Raw genomic sequence first — 25,505 nt, forward strand, 5'->3', positions numbered from 1 at the left:
GTAAACTGGGAACTCTGAGAAAGAGAGTTAGCCACAGTAATATTGAAATAATTTTCTTTGTTAGATAATTGTACTGTTTTCAAGCTGAAAAAAAAAAAAAAAAGAAAGAAAATATTAAGCACATGCATATGTCCTGGTTTTGTTAAAAAGAAGTTTCTCTTTTAGTGATTTTGCCTGTCAGCTAAAGCCTTCATATTAGCCGCATTTTCCTGGAGAACCAGACACATGTTTTGGTAAACCTAGCAATGGAATGCAAACCTATTGATAAGCACAGATGGACATCTCGTGAGAGGGGCGATGAGAAACAAGTGACAAAAAAACTGACCAACTGTGTATAACATTCCATTCACATGAATACTTCATATAAAAGTGGGAGATCACGAGGATCTCGTCCCTTTTCCTTTTCCCTTTTTCCCTACTGCTTATGGCTGACATTAGGAGAGGACCTTGCTAGTCGTCCCTGCAAGCTGAGGCCTAGTGACAGACTGAATCCAGCTCCGGTTGGCTGCAGAGTCTAATCCAGGACTTTGGTTGCCGGCTCTGCAGTTGCTGAGACTTTCAAGACTGGTTTTGCATATTTTGTATTATTTTCTCTATTCTTATTAGTAGCATTAGTAAAACATTGTTAATTTTTCCAACTCTCTTCTCTCTGTCCTTATTTCCCTCCCTATCGCCTGTCCTTAGTGGGAAGGGGGGAGTGGGAGGGGCAAAAGGGAGGAGTGGGAGGGAGAGGAGGTTAACAATACATCTGCCAGGGTTTTATTGTCACCCTGCAATCTAAACCCTCGACAGCATATACATATGTGCCAAGAATTCTGCCTATTCTTGATGGCTGTAGACAGAAGGGTTATTTTCCCCTTCATCTTTACCTACTTAAGATTCACTTAACTTATAAAGAACTGCAGGAAAAGGACCATCTCATAAGTTTTATGTAGAGATTTGATGATAGGAGTTGTACTATGCAGAGGGTTGATATATAACATAAAATTAACATAACATAAAATTAACTAAAATCAAGTACGTGGAGGGAAAGATACATCTTGTTTAAAAATACTAATTGTACACATTTACATTATCCTGTATCTTCTGCCGTCTTTATCTACATTCGTTGCTTAAAACTCTCTTTAGGTGACTTTTAGCATTGTCCAGTAGAATATGCATGTGATATCTGTATTTATTTTTCTTTTAATATCCTTGTCCAAAAGAAAGTATGTCCTGTTAAATTATTTCTGCCTCAGTTTTCAAACTGCAGATGATAGGAGAAGGAAGGATTGTTTAGATAGATAAGGACTCAATGTTAAAAGACCAGAAAATTTCCACAAATGTTTTAAACACAAAGAGGAAATTTTATAGTCATTATAACAAAAGCTAAAAAGCAGCTGAAAAAATTGTCTGAAAACAATCAAAAAGACTGTGTTTGAAGGAGAGGAGTCAGAAAAGGAGAACTATTTAGAGAGAAAAATAAAATGAGAGAAGTTGTAAAATACTGGCTAAGAGGAAATGTTCTACATTTAGACTAGCATTTACAAATCATTGTTGAGCAGAATGAAATAAAAACCTCAGCAGACACTGCTGAGAAAAAGTCATAGCAGAAGCACCATAAACAATCTATAACAACATTGCCTGCTAGTAAGCATAGCCAAAGTAGCCTTGTGCTGAACAGAGCTTGGAAGTTGAAAGGCAAGAGTAAGGAAAAATTTTGATTAAAACCAGTTTAAAAAGCTAGAGACCTAGTCACTTGTGAAAAAAATTATAAGGATAAACAAAAACAGAGACTGCAGACAGGTAAAAGAAGAAGAAAATGGCACGGGGCACTATCCATGCACATCATACTTCTACTCCTAAAACAATGAGGATTCGCACTGCTCTCTAAGAGTAATTTTCACTGAAAAATCTGGTTAGTAAATGTTCACAGTTCATTGGGAGATCAGTCACTTTTCTCCCATGTAAGTTCTTTCCTGTGAAGTTTATTATTCTGCCCACTGCATCGTAGTTATGTGCTCCAACAAAGACGTCTTTAAATCATCACCTACAGAAACTGTCTAGCTTTTTGGTAATTTGAGACCAGCCATTGCGAAAAATGGAGCATCCTTGTTTAACAGAGAATATTCCTCCTAGATGAAGCCAGGATAAATTGCAGAAAAGACAGAAGAACAATAGACTTACTGTTGAAAAAAAAGGCATAAATAATCAAGAACCTTTGCAAAGAGACTATGTTCTCAGAGAAACTGGCTTCTAGCCACTTATAAATTAAGTGTGAAGCATGCAGAAGTAGGAGGCAAAAAAACCTGAAATCATTAGGCAAAGGAACAATCAAGTACTAATCTCAGTCAGGCAGTCAACACATTAGCACTAGCTGTAGGTAAAGCCCAGCAGACATTTTGTATGAGTTTGTAACAGCAGGCTACAATTTTGTTTGACCGCCTGACCTCAGTGAGGTCACACACACGTACTTACACATAAATGCATGCACACGTGGATGTATACATAAAATCAGGCACACTCCAGCATCTGTACATGAGTATAGGACACTATTTGTGGTCACCAGCTGGGTGAACCCCAAAATTTTCTATATATCTCAGAGCATCTATCCATTCAGCTTGGTCTGTGACTTCCTACCTTCATTGTTAGAGTTCCTAACCTCTTGCAAACCCTGACATACCTCTAGGTCCCACAACTTTTTTAGTCCACGAGCTGCACCTTTACCAGTCTCTAACACAAGGCAGCATTGGCTGGGACCTTCATCACCCTTAAGCTGCAGGAAGTTTGGGGCTGTCATTTCTCCCAGAGTCTGAATCTCTTTAGCTAATCCTTTGAGGAAAAAAAACCCTAAAAAATCCAAGAAAGTTTAGACCAGGAATCTATCTCAGGAAGATTCCCCCTTATGAGAAGCAAATACCCCAAAACATCAGCTTTTTACTTTGAGCAGATAATCCCATGACCATAAGTACTTTTCTCTTTCCTTGTGTCCTGGGTTCAGCTGGGATGGAGTTAATTTTGACATGAAGCTGGGAGGGGACACATCCAGGATATATGATATCATGCTCAGTATATAAAAACTTGGGGAAGCTGGCCAGGGGAAGGAATTGCTGCTCAGGAGAGGGCTGGGCATCAGCAGGTGGTGAGTGATTGCATTGTGTATTCCTTGCTAGTATATTCTCTGATTGTTATTATTGTAATTGTTTTTCTTTGCTGTCGTGTTAAACAGGTTTTATCCCAGCCCACAAGGTTTACCTTTTTTTCTGATTTTCCTCCCCATTAACCAGGGGGGAGGAGTGAGTGCACAGCTGCATGGTACTTAGTTATCAGCTGGGACTAAACTACTGCACCTTGTTATTTCTCCTCATCTGGGAGGGAGGAGGGAAAGCAAAAAAAAAAAAAACAACACCACCCCCAACAACAATGACAACAACACCACCAAACAAACAAAACCAACAACAACAGAAAGTGGTCAGTGCCACCTCTGGGGTAACATTTCCATCCTGTCTTCAGGCCACTCAACCTGACAGAGTAAGACATCAATTCTACTTTATCAGTGCAAACGCTGGGGACAAAATTGCTCAGAGGCCCTGCCCTGGAGGACTTGCAGATTCCGACAACTAACCTGTACCACAAGCAGAAGTCTCTATCACTCCATGGAGTTACAGTCCACTATCAGCCTTGTTGCAAAGCTCACAACCCTGAACAGATTTACAGAAAAGGAGTTGAAAGGGCTATTTTTTTCATGCCGCAGTAGCTCAGAACACCAGAGATTTCAGTTTAAATTCAACTATCAGCCTGTGCTACCTGTTCTTCCCACCGTCCAACCTGAACTAAAGCTGCTCTGCTAAGAATCAGAAACATCTGCAGTTGCCCCAGCTGAAAACCAACAAGACAATGAGTCAGAGACTTTAATCATACTGCAGCCTCTTGCTGCAGTAGAGGTGAGCCCTGTTACTCTCATGCCCTCTACATACCACCTTTTTAATACCTTCTCTCATATTTCCTTACAAACCCTCACCACTGTGTAACAACACTCAGAGCACTAAGGAGCCTCACTCAAGTTCAACCAGCCAATTAGTCTGTTCCACCCACACATCTCCCTCCTCCTCCCAGCTGACATAACTGCATCTCCCCCCAAAGCTGAACAAGGTTATTAATCAGAAACGCATCATGCCAACCGGGTGCATCTTTAAACACTTTGCTGCCTAACTGCTGCCAAGAAGTGCTATTTCAGACGAAAGCTTAAGCAGCGATGAAAATGCCCTCACTGGTCTGATAGCAAAATTGTTGGGTTGCATTTATGGAGTACTCCAAGTCAGATCATTTCCTTAAGATAAGTCTTTAATAAAAGAAGCTTAACAGCCTCTTTTGTTATACTAAAGAGCTCTTTTATTAAGCAGCTTAACAGATACCAGAACACAGGCACCCTTGTGCATATACCCCCAACACCTTCTCTACCTGTCACCTACTACAAACAGCTGGGATGTGCCAGAAGATGCTACAATAGAGGCAACCCTCACAACATTCATTTTAGATAACTTTATATGGTTTGAGAAACATCTAGCAGCTTTTTAAAAGACAACTTATATGCTAACGAGTGTTTGGTTTGCTTAAAATCTTCTGTTACGGAAAAAAAAAAAAAAAAAAGGAAACAATGGTTTCTCTTCTAAAAGAATACCTTCAAAGAAATAGGAATCAGTCTTTGTTCATTCTAAAATGGCCAGTTTGCCAGTTTTACATAAAGCAGCACATGATCTTGGTTGCTTCAGCAGCATCTAGTTTCTGGCAGATAAATCATAAATAGCCAGTACCACTACAGAAGATAAACTTCCATTTTACAAAAGCAGGTGGAGCTGAAAATGAAGGTCAGGCACTGACAGATCTCTGTTAAAGAAAAGTAAATGGTTTGCAGTGATGGAAGCGATCTCTCCGCGTCACCACATGGTTTCCTGTGATTCTTTGTGTTGAGGTATACTTTCTTTTACTCCACTTTCTCCCTTTTTTGTCTGCATACATGTCAGGTTTGGTCCTCTTGCACACTTCTGTAAGTATGTGTGAGATTTATTGTTTCCCTTTTCTTTCAGTCTGGTTATGTTTCCTCGTCTTTCAGCTGTACTTTTTTCTGACCACAATGACATGAGGTTTTTTGATTCTGTCTGTCACTTTCCAAGACATTGTAGTCATTATTTGTTAGAGACAGCCCATTCACCCCATCATCCTCTTCACGTTCATGTTCCTAGCACTGCTCTGTGGATCATGAGTGGCAAAATAAAACCCTTCTTCACAGTATGTATCACAGTATGTTAGGGATTGGAAGGGACCTCAAAAGTCCATCTAGTCCAATCCCCCTGCTGGAGCAGGAACGCCTAGGTGAGGTCGCACAGGAACATGTCCAGGTGGGTTTTGAATGTCTCCAGAGAAGGAGACTCCACACCCCCCCCGGGCAGCCTGTTCCAGTGCTCTGTCACCCTCACTGAGAAGAAGTTTCTTCTCAAATTTAAGTGGAACCTCTTGTGTTCCAGCTTGATCCCGTTATCCCTTGTCCTATCATTGTTTGCCACCGAGAAGAGCCTGGCTCCATCCTCGTGGCACTCACCCTTTATATATTTATAAACATTAATAAGGTCACCCCTCAGTCTCCTCTTCTCCAAACTAAAGAGACCCAGCTCCCTCAGCCTTTCTTCATAAGGGAGGTGCTCCACTCCCTTAATCATCTTTGTTGCCCTACGCTGGACTCTCTCCAGCAGCTCCCTGTCCTTCTTGAACTGAGGGACCCAGAACTGGACACAATATTCCAGATGTGGTCTCACCAGGGCGGAGTAGAGGAGTTTGCTCCATTCATCTTACCTTGCATGACATATTTGATTGCTCTCACAAGGGACCATACCAGAGAATTAACCCTTTTCCTAAAAATAACTTGACCAAAGGGCTATCCTTCTCCAGGGCAATCCAGCACACACCATCCAGTCAGTGAGTGACCTGTGGCAACATAGCCCTGCTCGTTAACTTTTGCACCAAGAAAATGTATGGTTACAAATTAATCAGCATGCTGTCAACACACAGAAATCTCTTTTGCACACTGTCATGCAGCTGTACCAGATCCTAACTGGTCAGCACCTCATTGTTTAATATAAATGGATGTTCCTCTAGTGTTGCAAACATGATTGCTCTCTTTGTTTAGGAGGGAATACTTTAATTCACTCATTAAGTTCAGCCACCTTTACCATAAATGCATGAGTAGTACTGCCAAGAATGGTAGCCAAACCAGTCTGCATGAGCCAAACACTTTTTCCTACATACCTTCTACACATAGCCTACTGCCAAGAGTAATTTAGGTTGTAGTTACATTAGCAACTAATTGCACCAGTTTACACTGGTGTGTCTAATTTTTTTTTCTAATTCATTATTGCAACATTTAAATGAATCATAAATTGACCTAAATGTTGTGTTTTTATTGAAATCACTGCACTGCTGATATAAACATTTGTATTTGAAAATGGAATTTTCTGCTCAGGAAATATAGAACTTTAGTGAGTCTAACAAATGTCAATGGACGGCAAAAAAATTGTTTCTAAATATGAACATTAAATGTCTGATACTTACAATCCAGATGCACCATAATATGTTTTACATCATGTAAGCAGGCTGAAAATCAAAGAGAACATGAGGAGAAATCTCCCAATAGTAACACATATACAATGCATCCACCCTGGACATCATACCTACCTTGTCCCTTAAGCCAAGGCTCCCTTTCAAGGATTTTTTAAATTTTGTCCTCAATTAAGCTTAAGAAGACAACAAAAGCCCAGCATGAACTCAGATTATGGGAAATGAATGTTCAGAGAAATTGCTGAAATATAAATACACAGAGGCTATTTTCAACGGCAGAGCGCTATGCTACTCTCTCCAGAGGTCAGCAGCAGGAGTGAGGTGCCTGCTCTGCCTTCCCAGCTGCTCTGCTCTCCTGTCATCTGGGTAATTCTGACCTGCTCCTGCAGCTCTTCCCTCCCACTTTTCAGGCCACGTTCTCAAGCTCATCCTTTTGCTAGCAGTGGGCATGCTGAGGAGCACCACTTGAATAGCAACAGTAAGTGTCCTGGGCCTCACCCGAGCTTGACATCTTTGATTCACCGCTTCACTGTGGCATTTCCTTGGCATGGTAGGATTAAGAGGGCGTACGGGCTCCAGCCACATTCCTCATAGCCTCAAGAGGAAGGTGTGTGACTGGCAGTGAGGCACAGCCAACACAGGATTGCATAAGCTGTTCCAGCTACTTCTGACAGACAAAATTGTTCCTTGGGGTTATAGAGAACTGTAGAGGAACTGAGGCAGTCTAGCTGCACTTTTGTGCACCAAAAGAGACACCAGCTGGCCCCACTATTACAAGGATGCAAGAAAAGTCTTAAATCACTAACATTTTCCACCTCAGGTCCAGCCCAAACTATGGTAAGCATGAAACAGGAGGCTAGGAGAGTGCTTAACCAAATACTGTTGTAGAAAAGCAAAGAGATGCTAGCACAGATCCAATTGTTTGTCTTCAAATATTTCTAGTTCCAAAGGAGAACTTTAGAGTTGCTAAAAAACCACATACTCAGAGACTTTGTTGCATATTTAGTAAGGAAGTAACTCTCAAGGAAAGAAGAAAGGGAGTCAGTCATGAAATAGCAGGGTCACAGAACAGCCTTGATGTTTACACCAAGTGAGGTGAGCAGTTCCTTGGAAGGGAAGTGGGAGATCTCAGAGTATACTTGCAGCAGCATCTGTCACAAAGGTGTATTTAGTTTTTCAAAGTCTGTCCCACTCCCAAAGATAGCCCCAAAATCAAAACAATTTGTAAACATCACCTAATTTTGAAATCCAGTACTGTGAAGATTGAAAGTTGGGCAACTAACCAAATATATAGGTTCATGCTTATGTTTTCCAATTCTTACACAATATTATAAAGATAGATGTTAATTACATAAAAAACACTGAACCTCTTTGTCCATTTCAGTTTCAATCCTACATTATCTAATTATAATTGGTATATGTAGCACACCGAAGTACATATGTTGCGAATGTGAAATATTTTCATTATAATGTGGAGGAAAATCACATAAACAAATTGACAACATCACATGGAGTAGATAAACAGATCAGATACACTGGAGGCTTGTTATTTTTACATCTTCTTTTCCAAGTTATCACCATGCCAAAAGATCTGTATTATGTGTAACTTTTTTAAAGTAGGAGAAAGAAAAATTACTGGGTATACAAAATAATTCAAAGTAGCTGCCTGAATACTACTCAAAATGGGATTAGCAAAAGTTTAATACTCACTGGAAAAATATATTAAGGACTTCTAAATCTAAGCTCTTTCAGTTTAAAGACATTATCCCTTGTCCTATCACTATATACCCTTGTAAAAATTCCCTCTCCAGCTTTCCTTGAGGGCCCCTTTAGGTACTGGAAGGCTGCTACAAGGTCTCCCCAGAGCCTTCTCTTCTCCAGGCTGAACAACCCCAAACTGTCTCAGCTTGTCTTCTCTTTTTAATTCCATTATCAAAAGCTTTATTATTTTAAATATTACTGTGATATTCATGCCCAATCACAAACTCATTTTTCAGAATTCAACAGACATACAGTATTATGAAACACAGCCAAGAGAAGCACAGCCAGAGTTATTCTATGAAGATGGCAAAATCATAGAACCATAGAATCATTTGGGGTGGAAGTACCTTAAAGATCAACTAGTTCCAATGCCCTGCCATAGGCAGGGACACCTTCCACTAGACCAAGTTGCACAAAGCCCCATTCAACCTGGCCTTGAACACTTCCAGGATTGGGCCATCCACAGATTCTCTGGTCAGCCTGTTTCAGTGCCTTGGCACCTTCATGGTAAAAAATTTCTTCTTTCTATGTAATCTCAATCTACCTTCTTTCAGTTTAAAGCCATTACCCCTTGTCCTATCTCTATGTGCCCTTGTAGGTTCTCTTTAGGTACTGGAAGGCTGCTATAAGGTCTCCCCAGAGCCTTCTCTTCTCCAGGCTAAACAACCCCAACTCTCAGCCTGTATTCAAAGGAGAGGTGATCCAGCCCTCTGATCATTTTCATGGCCCTCCTTTGAACTTGGCCCAACAAGTCCATGTCCTTCTTATGTTGGGGGCTCCAGAGCTGGATACAGTACTCCAGGTGGGGTCTCAGTAGAGGGGAGTAGAGGGGCAGCATCACCTCCCTCAACCTGCTGGTCACTCTTCTTTTGAAGCAGCACAGGGTATGATTTGCTTTCTGGGCTACAAGCACATATTGCAGGATCATGTTGAGCTTCTCATCAGCCAATGCCCCCAAGGCTTTCTCCTCAGAGCTGCTCTGCTCAGCCTGTATTTGCGCTTGGGATTGCCATGACCCATGTGCAGGACCTTGCATTTGACCTTGTTGAACTTCAGAAGATTCACATGGGCCCACTTCTCAAGCCTGCCCAGGGCCCTCTAGATGGCATCCCTTCCCTCCAGTGTGCCAGCTGCACCACACAACTCGTGTCATCAGCAAACTTACTGAGGGTGCACTCTAATCCTACTGTCCATGTGGCCAACAATGAAGTTAAACAGTGCTGGTCCCATAACTGGCCCCTGAGGAATGCCACTCATCACTAATTTCCACTTGGGCATTGAGTCCTTGGCTGCAACACTTTGAATGTGACCATCCAGCCAATTCCTGAGTGGTTCATCTGTCAAATCCTTGTTTCTCCAGTTCAGAGACAAGGACGTCATGTGGGACAGTGTCAAATTCTTTGCACAAGTCAAGGTAGATGATATCAGTTGCTCTTCCCTTTCCCACCAACACTGTAACCCCATCTTAGAAAACCACACAATTTGTCAGACATGATTTGCCCTTAGTGAAACCATGTTAGCTGTCACCAATCATCTTCTTATTTTCTATGTGCCTCAGCATAGTTTCCAGGAGGATCTGCTCCATAATCTTGCTGAGCACAGGGGCAAGACTGGTTGGCCTGTAGTTCCCTGTGTTTTCATTTTTCCCTTTTTAAAAATGGGGGTTATATTTCCCCTTTTCCATTCAGTGGGAACTTCATTGGACTACCATGACTTCTCAAATATGATGGCTAATGGCTCACCACCAGTTTCCTCAGGACCTGTAGATTCATCTAATCACGTCCCATGAACTTGTGCAACTTCAGGTTCCTTGGATGGTCTCAAATCCAATCTTTTCCTACAGTGGGTGGTTATTGACTCTCCCAGTCCCTGTATTTGCCTTCTGTGACTTGGGCAGTCTGGCTAGAGCATTTGCCAGTGAAGACTGAGGCAAAAATGTCATTGAGTATCTCAGCCTTCTCCATATCCTGGGTAACCAGGTCTTCTGTTTTCTTCCAGAGAGGGCCCACATTTTTCCTGGTCTTTCTTTTATCACCAAGGTACCTACAGAAGTTTTTCATGTTGCCTTTGACATCCCTGGTCAGATTTAATTCTACTAGGGCTTTAGCTTTCCTAACCGGATCCCTGGCTGCTCAGACAATTTCTCTACATTCTTCCCAGGCTAAGTGTCCTTGCTTCTACCCTCTGTAGCCTTCCTTTTTGTGTTTCAGTCTGTCCAGGATCTCCTTGTTCAAACATGCCGGCCTCGTGGCATTTTTGCCTGACTTTGTTGACATGCGTTGCTGCTGAGCTTGGAGAAGGCAATCCTTGAAGATTAACCAGTTTTCTTGGGCCCCTCTTCCCTCCAGGTCTTTGTCCTATGATACTCTACCAAGCAGATCCCTGAAGGGCCAAAGTCTGCTTTTCTGAAGTCTGGGGTAGTGGGTTTGCTGTGCTGTGAATATTATTGAAGGTTATTGATACAGTGTGAAAAAATGTCCAGTTTTTCTATCATCCATCTAGGCATCCTTCTCTCTCAAATTGACTTTGACAAATTTAGCTTTGGTTTTATGAAAAGTCTTCTCTAAAGTCTTCTGTAAACTGTATCATCAAATAAACTCATCTTATGCAGTGCCCACTTTATGGCCACGGCACGTCCGTTGGCACAAACCTCAGCGTTATCTGAATACTGTCGTTCATGTTCAAGGTACAACTAGCACATCTTAGCCATCTGAAGTGGTTAATTGTGACTGGTACTATTAAATACTTTTGATCTGCCCCATACAATTTCCAGACAGAAGTATTAAAGTAGAAATTGTTTAGCTTTAAATTAATCATAGACTGCACTTCAGCACAGCTAACTAGACATTATAAACAAGTGTGAAGTTTCAAAATAGTGTCAAGAAAAACAAGCCATACTCTGAACTGAATTGCTCATGGTATGTTAGACAAGAGCAGGAAATCTGCCACAAATCTGCATTATTTTTACTGGCAAACTGAAAGATACAAATGAATAGCCTGAAGTGGATTCCACTGTATGTGGAATGATCCCATTAATTTAAAATACAATGGAAATAGCTGCTTTTAAAAATTATACTTTATCTTCAAATTCTATCAAATTTAGCATTGCAATGAAGTGTCAAAGGCAACTCTGTGTTCTTGCAGTCTTAGGTCAGGTAAAAGCAAAATGGTTCACTTTTTTCAAGTCAGATTATTGTGCCCAACTTGTGTCCATTGTGTCCAACATCTATTTCTCTGTGATCCATCAGATTGTATCGTTCCCTGCCCCTTCACACCTCAGTAATGTCCATTGTGTGCAGGGCAAAAGAGTCAGTGTTTGTCTCTCTCTTGTTCACTTGTACGTGTACATGTCATAAGAAGTTTTCATTTGTCTCCCAGAATGTTTTTCTTCCTGATTCATGCTGCGCCTGATATGTTCTGCTTTATGTTGTCCATTCATACTACATTGATATCACATTCCAGTAGATCTATGTACAAGTTTGTAGCTCCTTTATAGAGAGCTAGTAAAAACAAGCAATCAATTAATTGATTATTTACAATTATAAGATGCAAAAGAGGTTGCTTGACCTGGTATTCGAGTATGAAGAAGGGATTTTTTTGTCTTAACAGTACTGTTTAACTGTTTCAAATTTATACAAAACCTTAGTTTTAACTATCAAAATGACAGTTGTTGTTGTAGGCCAGCAGTTTGTACTGCCATCAATTCTGTCATCAGGCACAGAAGGATATTTGTGGAATCCAATTTTGTTTTATTGTATGAAATTCAAAGGAACAGATGTGTGAACAAATAGAACAGGGTGTCAATGCTTCCACCTCTACACTAACTCTGACAGAAAACATGTTGACAGCACTACCATACAAAAACACTTCAGCATTGTACATATTTTGTTGCTAAAAAGAGCAACCCTTGACCACTTTTTAGAAGACAGGCAATCCTATCTGAAAGAAACATGGTACTCTCTGAGACTCCCTCTTAGTCTTTGTACATCGCTATGACTTTCAGACCTGTAATTCCCAGCATGTCCAGCTCTGCTCTTGCATCTATAGCAAGCAGGGATACAGCTGGCAAGAGAGACGGGTTTTTTTGCTGACTCTCTTGTGGTAAGTCCTTTATGTGTTCCCACCTCAGCATGTGCTCTCCTGGACAGATTTCAGCCTCTGAAAAGATAATTTGCATTCTGTGCAATACAGCCAGAAGCTGAGGACACCCAGGCTTAGCCACACAGAACTGATCTCATGAACTTCCTTTGCCCATAACATAAATGTATCAGTGAAAATCAGACGTAGTCCTGGAATAGCAGAGTCAAAATATAGATCTTACACACTTGTTGTGATTCTGGAACTTGAAATCAGTGAAAGTTAACCAGTGGTCTAGATCAGTAATAGCAATTAAGAAAAACAAACTTAATAAAATTATGTCATCTGTCCACAGCTCATGAACAGACCACCCTCTCTTAGCAGCTTCTGCTTCACAGTGTGTTTGCTTAGCTTATTGATCCTCCTGTGTCATGACTGTATAATGAAATTTTCGTTTCAGTGGAGGGCCTACAGATTTCAAAATTCCTTTCTCAGAGAAATAATGGATTTTTCACTACTAATGTCTCCTCACTGAGACATGTCCCATCAACTCCGTTCTCAAACTCAGAAAGTATTTGAGAAATATGCACCTCTCTTCCCCTTCTATTCCAAATTCGTGAAAGAAAAATAGCAGAAAATGACAGATTTACAATAAAATGTTTATATATCTTCTTGTTTCCTCTAAAAAAATATTGGAGATCTGTAGATCAAAGAAAATAATTATTTTAAAACCGAAGTATGTGGACATAGCCTCACTCTGCACAGATCTTTCTTTCTGGTGAATCTGCTATTCAAACTGTAGATGGTAGTTGTACTTCTTGGCATGCAATAGAAGTACAGTAAAACAGTAAAAGTGTTGAGTGGAAGTGCTGGGAGCCCAAATCATGTACCTAGTAAAACAAAAACAGAAAAAAACTTCTCCAAACAACCTCTGGTACATCCAGCATTTGAAATGTGTGTTTGATAGGGTGGGGAAAACAGCTTTATAATTACTTCTAGGTGGATTTGCACTTCAGCAGCAATAATGATTTTTAATGAATCCTTGCTCTTAAAATCTAGTTCCTGAAATGAAAAGGTACACAGGCAACATTCATAAAATCATTACGTGGGAGGCTCTCCTCTTCTGCTGTGGAAAAGATTGTTCTGCCATCAGTTGCTACATAATACTTTGACATTTGGTAGCTTTGATGGTGTTGATGACAAAATGGTCTAAACAGATTAGAAGACTATAGGAAAAGGTAATGAGCTATACTAGAGTAAGAGCTGGCTGATCTCATAGTGAGACCTCTCTCTGTGATTTTTCAATGCTCTTCGGAATCTGAAGAGGTCCCTGATGACTGGAAGCTGGCAGATGTTGTCCCAGTCTACAAGAAGGACAACAGGGATGACCCAGCAACTGCAGGCCTATCAACCTCACTTCTGTCCCTGGCAAAATCATAGAGAAGATTGTTCTGGGAGTTATTGAAAAACATCAGAATGACAATGCCATCACTGGTCCCAGCCAGCATGGGTTCATGAGGGGAAACTCCTGCTTAACAAACTTAATTTGTTTATACGACAAGATTACCCACCAAGTTGACCAAGGGAAGCCTGTCAATGTGATAGTTTTTGGATTTCAGTAGGACTTGAGGGAATACTAAATAAGTTTGTTGATGACACAAAATTGGGAGGAATTGTTGACACTCTCGAGGGCAGAGAGGCCCTGCAGAGGGATCTGGACAAATTGGAGAACTGGACAAACACCAACCACATGAAGTTCAACAAGGGCAAGTGCCAGATTTTGCACCTGGGACACGGCAACCCTGGCTGTACGTACAGACAGAGGGATGAGATGCTGGAGAGCAGCTCTGCAGAGATGGATCGGGGGGTTCTGGTTGACGGCAAGGTGAACATGAGCCAACAGTGCCCTGGCAGCCAAGAGGGCCACCCGTGTCCTGGGGTGCATCCAGCACAGCATTGCCAGCCAGGCGAGGGAGGTGATTGTCCCTCTCTGCTCTGCACTGGTGCGGCCTCACCTGGAGCACTGTGTGCAGTTCTGGGCAACACAGGATAGAAAGGATATAAAGTTACTGCAGAGTGTCCAGAAGAGGGCTATGAAGTTGGTGAAAGATTTAGAGGGGAAGTCATATAAGAAACACCTATTGGTTTGTTCAGCCTGGAGAAGAGGAGACTGAGGGGAGACCTCGTGGTGGAGGAGAGACAGGCATTGATCTCTTCTCTTTAGTGACCAATGACAGAACCCAAGGGAATGGCAGTAAGATGTGCCAGGAGAGGTTTAGGTTGGACATTAGGAAAAGGTTCTTCACGTAGACGGTGGTGGAGCCCTGGAACAGGCTTCCCAGGGAGGTGTCACAGCCCCAAGCCAGACAGTGTTCAAGAAGAGACTGCACAACACCCTCAGACACATGGTATGAACTGTGGGGTTGTCACATGCAGGGACAGAAGTTGGAGTCAGTCATTCTTGTGGGTCCTTTCCAACTCAGGACATACTATGTGTCTATTCTATGTGTCTAATATATTTAGGTACTCAGGTTATTTGAAAAAAAATTACCAAATAGCTTTATGAAGAGGAAGGAAACTGCCAACAAGTCCTTCCTTTTTCAGCTACCAATGCAAAGACAAGAATGATCCTTGCATGCCTGAGTAGCATTGAATTGCTTGCAGGAATTTTTTTTTCTTTTGTTGTTGGATTTCTCTCTGAATTTTTTTAAATGGGTAAGGACTACAAGAGAGATTGGAATGGAGCTATTATTAAAAAGAAAATAGATTTCTTTTCCTACTGCCATTACTGAATAATCAAATAAGTTCTTCTGTACTTTTCCACAAAGAGAAAATGAGAAAAAAATAGATTACCTGCAATTGTCCCTCTGGATTTTAATTTGAAAACTTGCGGATGAAAATTTCAGGGAAAAAAAAAACCCAAAACATTTATTATCTAATATTGCCTGTGTGAAACAAACAAACAAACAAAAACCAATACAACAGAAAATAATCTCCATGACAGCAGACTCTAGAGAGTTGAGCTTCCAGTGTGATCCTTATACTGCAAGAAAATGCACTTGGAATTACTGAGCAGTGTTGCTGTGAAGAAAACAACATAAGCCAGCAGTGTGCCCTTGTGGTGAAGGCAGCCAAGCACATCCCTGGCTGTGTGAGCCAGGGTGCAGCCAGCAGGTCCAGGGCGTGGATATTTCTCTGTTCTGCACTAGGGAGACCATGTCTGATGGATTGTGTCTACTTTGGAGTTCCCCAGACCCAGCAATCCCAGAGCACATAAAACAGACTCCACACTGATCAAAGGGCGGGAGCCCTTAGTGTGTGAGGAGAAGATGAAGGAACGGAGTTTGTTCAGCCTGGAGGAGAGAAAGCTCAGGTGACACTTTACTGCTGCCCACCACTGACCACACTGGAAGGTGCAGAAAAGATGAAGATACACAACAGAAGTACAAGAGGCAATGTGCACAAATTTCAGCACAAGAAATTCCAACAGGATTTTTATATATATATATATATATTTATTTTTTTTTTTAACCTGAGAACAATCAAATACTTGAACAGGTTACCCAGGGAGGCTGTTGGATCTCCATCTCTACAGGTATTCAAAACACAGCTGGACACAGCCCTGAGCAACCTGATCTGACCAGACCTTCCCTTGCTCTTTTTAACCTTTGTGACTCCATGACTCTGTGTGTTTATCAACAACTTCTGCTAATGCTGCTACTAATGTGCTTGTAGAAAAATTATCCTTTCTGGTGTTGATGCATCCTGTGTATGTTAGCATAACTCCATACTTCTCAGACACTGGTTTTGTCCTATAAAGAGAATGAATGGGTCTTTTCCAGGGTTTAGTGTTTGTTTTTACATCATTACAGCCATCCAAATATACAACTATCACGAAAAGCAGGTGCAGGGATCTTTTATTCTTAGAGTTGCATGGACAATGGGAAGTGCCACAGTCCAGTGGCGTGGTGAGGCTTGTGAGGTTTGTCACATTTGACTGTGTCGAGGGTTAAGATTGCAGGGTGACAATAAAACCCTGGCAGATGGATTGTTAACCCCCTCTCCCCCACACTTCCCCCGTTTTGCCCCTCCCTCTCCCCCCTACCCACTAAGGACAGGCGATAGGGAGGGAAAGAAGGACAGAGAGAAGAGAGTTGGAAAAATTAACAATGTTTTACTAATGCTACTAATAAGAATAGAGAAAATAATACAAAATATACAAAACCAATCTTGAAAGTCTCAGCAACTGCAGAGCCGGCACCCAAAGTCCTGGATTAGATTCTGCAGCCAACCGGAGCTGGATTCAGTCTGTCACTAGGCCTCAGTTTTCAGGGACGACTAGCAAGGCCCTCTCCTAATGTCGGCCATAAGCAGAAGGGAAAAAGCAAAGGCAAAAGGGCAAAAGGGAAGAGATCCTCGTGATCTCCCACTTTTATATGAAGTATTCACGTGAATGGAATGTTATACACAGTTGGTCAGTTTCTTGGTCACCGGTTTCTCATTGCCCCTCTCACGAGATGTCCATCCATGCTTATCAATAAGTTTGCATTCCATTGCTATGTTTACCAAAACATGTGTCTGGTTCTCCAGGAAAATGTAGTTAATATGAAGGCTTTAGCTGACAGGCAAAATTCACTGAAAGAGAAACTTGTTTTTAACAAAACCAGGACAGACTGCAAACCCTGTATCTTGGTTATCAGTACCAGGTGTAGACAAAGAGCTTAGTGAGGGCTGCTGAACCTATCCGGCATCTGTTCAGTGCTGAGCCAAAATACACTTGTTAGTGTTGTGGCTGGGCTACTAGGAATATTTGAGCTTGTAGCTCCAGAGTTCAGTTGTCTTTTCCTACACAAACTGCAAGCACAATAGACATACTGTATATGTCTATGTAATGCAGATATAGATACAAACTCCACAATGAAGGGTAGAGGAGAGATTTCATGTAGACATACTGGGCTCACTTAAGCCCACCAAAGTCAAGGGAGTACTTACATACCCAAGATGAAAAACAATTTTTTAAAATGTACTAACTAGCACTTCTGAAGAATTATTTTCTAAACATACTGGAGACTTCCTAGTCTTCATATAACATTTGATATTCTGTTTCTACATTATCCATCTGTTTTAGGCAAGAACTTTCTCCATTTATGTCTACATTTCCAGGATACACTTCTAGCAAATTGTGATTTTGTTTATTATTTCTGTATCTGCTGCTGTGTAACCAGTAACACATGGACTAGCCTTTTTTCAAAAAAAAACCCCATACACTGTAGTCACTTCAAAACTTTCATGTTAATAATTGTATACATAAGAATTATGTATACATCATTTAATAGCACCCATTTTCTGCATGGACTAGAAAGAAGCTCCAGGAAAATGGAAAACATTGCATCATATGTTAAGGTACTGTGTTATGATAATCACTAGTGAGACATGTAGAGCAAACACATTACAGCACTTTAGGGAAAGAAGCTGCATTTTTGTAGACAGTCCAGTCATGTTGTCTTCTGAACTTAACAATAATTAATGGAACTGATTGGTCTATGTTTATGGTAAGAGTTACCATGACTAAAAACAGGTAGCCCAGATAGCCTGTGAGCTAGGTCATGGCCGTATAGAAAACAAAGACAAAAATCACAATTCTTCCACTGTTTTAAAGCTCTGATTGATTGCTGTAATTCTTTTATAGTGTATTTTGTTACCTTGGCCACGGTAGCCTGTCTTCTTTGTTGATTACACCTGGAAACAAGCCTTTCTGAGAGAAGTAAAGCTTTGGCAAGAAGCAGACAGATGCATCTGACCTTGGAATCGCAAACAGAAGAACTACAGGGGGAAAAACTGAGGCAGAAAAATCTGAAATGACTAGGTAGGAAGCAAAAAAAATGATATTATGCCAATCATTTTTAAGAGCAGGAACAATATGAAATGCAGTGTCCCAGCACCAAAGAACCCAGATGGTAAACAGAGGAGACATCTCATTTTACACAATGGACATATACACAGTAATGTTTTATGGCCACTGCTTTCTGGTTATCAAACCCTTTGCACTCACCATAAAAGACAAAATACAGAAAGTATAAGCAAGATTTTTTTATTTTTTTAACAGCTGGTTAAACTTTACAAAAGTGAGATATTTTGTATCTATCAAAATTGATTAGAAAACACTATTAAAAATGTTCTAATAACCTCAAATCAAGATCCCATAGGAAACAGGACAGTTTTCAAATCTCTGCCAAAAACTGTTCAAAGTGTAAACACATAAAAAAGCAAAACAAACAAACAAACAAAATCTCAACCAGTTGTAAAGCCTAACCAAAAAAAAAAGAGCAATAGAGATAGTGCTATCAATGGTAAATGCTTTACGAAACTAGCCCCTTAATTAGCAATCAAACACCATGAATTAAAGATATGTTCTGTCACATCAGAAAACCTGTGAAAGTGTATTGGCACAATAGTAATTTTATGGCAATTATAGGACCTGTTGAAGCTTAACAACCAAGAGTGCTGGTCCTAAAAACTAGTCGATTAAAGAAAACAAAACAACAAAAAACATTGACTGCATATGTATTAGACGTCAGTGCAGCACTGCCAACCCTTTGATGCAGGTGTATGTGTTTAGAAATTTGGAGTCCATTTCTTCATTACATTCATGTAAATCTGAAGTAATGCAGCTGAAATCAATTACATCAAGCCCCTATGCCCCTAGGGAGAAACTGGTGTGCTCTGCTCGCTCCCTGAAATGCCTGTACACCAATGTGCGCAGCATGGGGAATAAGCAGGAGGAGTTGGAATCCTATGTTCGGTCAGGAGATTATGATCTGGTGGCAATTACAGAAACGTGGTGGGACAGTTCACATGACTGGAATGTGGTCATGGATGGCTGTGCCCTTTTCAGGAAAGACAGGCCAGCCAGGCGTGGTGGTGGAGTTGCTCTCTATGTGAGAGAGCAACTACAATGTACTAAATCCTGCCCAGGAGCGGATGACGAGCGAGTTGAGAGTGTATGGGTCAGGATCAAGGGGCAGGCTGGCAGGGGTGACACTGTTGTGGGTGTCTGTTACAGGCCACCAGATCAGGCTGAGGAAGTTGATGAGGCCTTCTATGGGCAGCTGAGAGTGGCCTCACAGTCACAGGCCATGGTTGCTGTGGGTGATTTTAACTTCCCTGATGTCTGCTGGAAGGACCATTCAGCCAGCCAGCCACAGTCCAGGAGGTTCCTCCAGTGCATTGACAATAACTTCCTCATGCAGATGGTGGAGGAGCCGACTAGGAGAGGTGCACTGCTGGATCTCATCCTCACTAACAAGGAGGGTCTGGTCGAAGCAGTAAAGGTTGAGGGCTGCCTGGGTTGCAGTGACCACGAGATGGTGGAGTTCAGGATCTCGTGTGGCAGGAACAGAACAGCAAGTAGAATTGCAACCCTGGACTTTAGCAGGCCTAACTTTGGCCTTTTCAAGCAATTGCTGGGGGAAATCCCATGGGCAAGACTGCTTGAAGGAAAAGGGACCCAAGATAGCTGGGTGGCATTCAGGGATTGCTTCTTCCACGCTCAGGATCAGAGCATCCCCACACGTAGGAAGTCAAGGAAGGGAGCCAGGAGGCCTGCGTGGTTGAATAGGGATCTGTTGGGTATGGTCAAGCAGAAGAGGAGAGTTTACAGGTCATGGAAGCAGGGGCTGGCCACTTGGGAGGAATATAAGGCTGCTGTTAGAGGATGTAGGAAGGCAGCTAGGATAGCCAAGGCCTCCTTAGAATTACAGCTGGTGAGAGGGGTCAAGGACAGCAAAAAGAACTTTTTCGAATACAGAGCAGATAAAACTAATACCAGAGGCAATGTAGGCCCACTGATGAATGGGGTGGGTGTCCTGGTGGCAGAAGATACAGAGAAGGCAGAATTACTGAATGCCTTCTTTGTCTCTGTCTACTCTGCCGGAGGCTGTCCTGAGGAGCCCTGTACCCCTGAGACATCGGATGAAGCCAGGTCAATGGAGGAGTTTGCTTTAGTCAATGAGGACTGGGTTAGGGAGCAATTAAATAGCCTGGACATCCATAAATCCATGGGTCCAGATGGGATGCATCCGCGGGTGCTGAGGGAGCTGGCTGAAGTCATTGCTGGACCACTCTCCATCATCTTTGCCAAGTCTTGGGAAACGGGAGAGGTGCCCGAGGATTGGAGGAAAGCAAATGTCACTCCAGTCTTCAAAAAGGGCAAGAAGGAGGACCCGGGTAATTATAGACCTCACAGCCTCACCTCTGTCCCTGGGAAAGTAATGGAACAGCTTGTCCTTGGTGCCATCTCAAGGCATATCAAGGATAAGAGGGTTATTAGGGGCAGTCAGCATGGCTTTACCAAGGGTAAGTCGTGCTTGACCAACCTCATAGCCTTTTATGAGAATGTAATAAGGTGGATGGATGATGGCAGAGCGGTGGATGTGGTCTACCTTGACTTCAGTAAATCCTTTGACACAGTCTCCCACAACATCCTCACAGCTAAGTTGAGGAGGTGTGGTCTAGACAATAGAGTAGTGAGGTGGGTTGCAAACTGGCTTAGGGAGAGAAGCCAGAGAGTGGTAGTCAATGGTGCGGAGTCTAGTTGGAGGCCAGTATCTAGTGGAGTGCCTCAGGGGTCAGTGCTGGGGCCAATATTATTCAATATATTCATTAACGATCTGGATGAGGGAATTGAGTGTACTATCAGCAAGTTTGCTGATGACACTAAGCTGGGAGGAGTGGCTGACACGCCAGAAGGCTGTGCTGCCATCCAGCGGGACCTGGACAGGCTGGAGAGTTGGGCAGGGAATAACCTAATCAAATTTAACAAGGGCAAGTGTAGAGTCCTGCATCTGGGCAGGAACAACCCTAGGTTCCAGTATAGGTTGGGAGATTACATATTAGAGAGCAGTGTAGGGGAAAGGGACCTGGGGGTCCTGGTGGACAACAGGATGACCATGAGCCAGCACTGTGCCCTTGTGGCCAGGAAGGCCAATGGCATCCTGGGGTGTGTTAGAAGGGGGGTGGTTAGTAGATCGAGAGGGGTTCTCCTTCCCCTCTACTCCGTCCTGGTGAGACCACATCTGGAATATTGTGTCCAGTTCTGGGCCCCTCAGTTCAAGAAGGACAGGGAACTGCTGGAGAGGGTCCAGCGTAGGGCAACAAAGATGATTAAGGGAGTGGAGCACCTCCCTTATGAAGAAAGGCTGAGGGAGTAGGGTCTCTTTAGTTTGGAGAAGAGGAGACTAAGGGGGGACCTTATTAATGTTTATAAATATATAAAGGGTGAGTTCCATGAGGATGGAGCCAGGCTCTTCTCGGTGGCAAACAATGATAGGACAAGGGATAATGGGATCAAGCTGGAACACAAGAGGTTCCACTTAAATTTGAGAAGATACTTCTTCTCAGTGAGGGTGACAGAGCACTGGAACAGGCTGCCCAGGGAGGTTGTGGAGTCTCCTTCTCTGGAGACATTCAAAACCCGCCTGGACATGTTCCTGTGCGACCTCACCTAGGCGTTCCTGCTCCAGTGGGGGGATTGGACTAGATGATCTTTTGAGGTCCCTTCCAATCCCAAACATACTGTGATACTGTGATCAATGCTGCAGAAATGATACCAAATCTCTGTTTTTTTTCAAAAGTCCAAACTTTGCTGCAGAATTACAGAAGCACTACAAACTGGTTGTGAAATGTGGGAAAGCAACAACTTTATTTTCATACAAACTGTATCAGTATGAATAGACACTTGCCATGTTTTACAGACTAAGCGCATTTCAATAAACCAGGATGAAAAAAAAAAAAGATATTCCATGTTGGAGAAATTTCAGGTCATGTCCAAAAACTCAGTCATGCTGTAGATGAAAGGTTTCTGGATTATTTCTTGCAGATCTTGGGGGTCTGCAGGCTGCTTTTCAGTGGTCATTGACATAGGCAAGTTAGTTAATCTTTGCACCAAACTGAGTATAAATTCCTAACACAGAGCCTACAGATCAGAGCAGAGGTTGCAACTCCTAAGCTAGACTTCTTCAAAGTGTAAAGTGTCCCGTGATACCACATCTCACATGTGCAGCTCTAGTATCTCAGTGTAGAGCTCCAAACCTGCAAAATCCCTGTGTACCAATCCCATCAGGCTCACAGGGCCACGTAGCTACACATGAGGTACCTCCAGGCCTTCTTCTGGGAGTATGTAAAGTAAAAGCTGCCTAAGTTATGCTTCACTGGTCACTTTGTCATAATCAAGCAGTATGCACTTGCTCAGACTACACAGCAGGCAGAACAAAAAGTAAAAATAAATCAAGTTTGTATTCGTATATCCTCTTGCTTACACAAAATTCTCTTCTTTGAAACTTTTAAGTCCATTCAATAGTATAAACCTCATCTCTGGAGCAGGCTTCCCAGGGAGGTGTCACAGCACCAAGCCTCTCTCTGAGGCAGAAGTTTGCCTTGCTGCCAACTGCATCAGTCAGTTGGTGGGTTCTTTTTCTTTCCCAGTCAGCACAGCTATACTGCTAGACCCCAGCTTCACCTACTTTTGAAAAAGAGATCAGATCCTGCTAGTTGCATCACACTGACAGATGCATTTCACTGATGGACAAACACATCTGTACATATCCAGCAGTAATCCCTACATGGCTCTTGCAGAGTGCAGAGAGCTGTGGATTTCTGTGGCTGTACCATTGCTGACGTGAGCTACTTTAAAGGTGGCCCCTGCTTGCACAAGTTGCACTCAAACTGCTGATTGCAGTGAAGCAGCAGCATCGGGGCTGTTCTCACACATGTGCACCTGTCACAACAGCGGCTTGTCCCAGCTCCATGCTGTTAGGACAGTGCTTTCATTTAAATGTCATGGCTGAGTCATAAAAGTCTTGAAATTCTCATTGGAGTAAAACAACTTGACTCACTGGTGTCTATCAATAAAGAAGCATAGAATCACAGAAAGTCCTGAGTTGGAAGGAACCCACAAGGATCATCGAGTCCAACTCCTGTCCTTGCACAGGACAACCCCACAGTTCACACCATGTGTCTGAGGGTATTGTCCAGTCTCTTCTTGAACACTGTCAGGCTTGGGACCGTGACACCTCCCTGGGAGCCTGTTCCAGTGCTCCAACACCCTCTGGGGGAAGAACCTTTTCCTAATGTCCAACCTAAATGTCCCCTCGCACATCTTCCTGACATTCCCTCGGGTTCTGTCATTGGTCACTAGAGAGAAGAGATCAGTGCCTGCCCCTCCTCCTCCCCTTGTGAGGAAGCTGTAGCTGCCATGAGGTCTCCCCTCAGCCTCCCCTTCTCCAGGCTGAACAAACCAAGTGACTTTAGCCGCTCCTCATATGGCTTCCTCTCCAAACCCTTCACCAGCTTCATAGCCCTATTCTGGACACTCTCCAGTAGCTTTATATCTTTTTTATCCTGTTTTATTCCTGAGGAACCTCACTAGTGACTGGTCACCAGCCCAGCATAACCCCATTTAGTAGAACCCCTTGAGCTCAGCCTGTCAGCCAACTGCTCACACACTGCATTTTGTATTTATCCAGCTGTATGCTGGACATCTTGTCCAGGAGGATACTGTGAGAGATGGTATCAGAGGCATTACTTAAATCCAAAAAGATCACATCAGCAGGCTTCCCTGGCTCACCTAGGTGGGTAACATTGTCATAAAATTAAATTAAGTTGATCAGGCAACACTTTCCCCTGATGAGCCCATGCTGGCTGGGACCAGTGACTGTGTTGTCATTCTGATGTTTATCAATAACTTCCAGAACAATCTCCTCCATGATCTTGCCAGGCACAGAAGTGACGCTGACAGGCCTGTAGTTGCCAGGGTCATCCCTGTTGCCTTTCGTGTAGATTGGGATGACGTTTGCCAGCTTCCAGTCATCAGAGACCTCTCCAGATTCCCAAGAGCATTGAAAAATCACAGAGAAAGGTCTCACTATGACATCAGCCAGACCTATAAGCACTCTTGGATGAATTCCATCAGGTCCGACTGACTTGTAGGGATCTAGCTGGAGTAGCAAATCCCATAGAATTCCAGGTTGACTGGGAATTTGAGAGTTTTCTATCTGTCCTTATTTGGCTTTATCTCTTCACACTGTCTCTTTGACTTAAACTCTTTCTAGTTAGACCAAAAAAACTAACATGAATGTGCTATTTATTAAAAAATTACAAATATTCCTTCTTCCTCCACAGTATGTAAAGGTGTATTTGTTTAAATTATACCAAAATTTGCTTAAATTAAATTTTAAAGATTGCACAGAATTTTCTATAGAAACTGAGATAATAAACAAAAGCCCATATCAGAGTGATGCAGAGCTGCCTCAGCACAGCTGTGTCAGCACACAAGCCCTCCCTTTCCAGTCTCATTAATATTTCAGGTCATTCCACAGTCAATACACATTCTTGTGAGGCACAGTGATGTGCCAGAGGCTAATTTGTGGGCTGGAACTGTACTATTTCCATTCAAAATCTGGTCTGATTTCTCCAGACAAGGAAAAGTGAGCTATCACGAAACTGAATCACCAGCATGTCATTAGAAAACTTCTGTCAGACTTTGAGAGTGCGAAGGAAGAAGTGTCTGCTGCAGTGGGGGAGCTGGTATGAATTTCCTGTCTTTGCTATAGTCAATGTCCACAGGCTGACTTAAACAGACTGCCCAGCAGTATTACACTCCCCTTAATAGACCGACTTATCCCAGTGGTTTACAAAAATATCTCCTTGGAATAGTTCCAAACATACCAGAGATGCTGGCTGGCTAAGTCTCCAAAATAGTCCTCAGTTAGCAACTTCCAAACTCCACACAGGAATCAAATTATCTCTCTCTAACACTGTGCTACATTCCCTTGACCAGAGTCACCACCTCCCCCTTTAGGTGCGATTATGAGGAAAAATCCTATTCTTTTAAAAGAAAATAAAATGTGTAGAGTCTTCAAACAGACCCTGACACAGGAGACAGATGCCAGCCCAGAGGTAAAAATGCTGTTAGTACTGCTCCGTAAATACTGACAACATATCATTTTAGGCAGCACTGGTGCAACAACGGGAACATCTCTTATACACCACATTGTCCTTACCTTTGACAAATGACCTGA

Source organism: Streptopelia decaocto, assembly GCF_964273445.1.
Source record: "Streptopelia decaocto genome assembly, chromosome: Z".
In the NCBI taxonomy this organism is placed as follows: Eukaryota; Metazoa; Chordata; class Aves; order Columbiformes; family Columbidae; genus Streptopelia; species Streptopelia decaocto.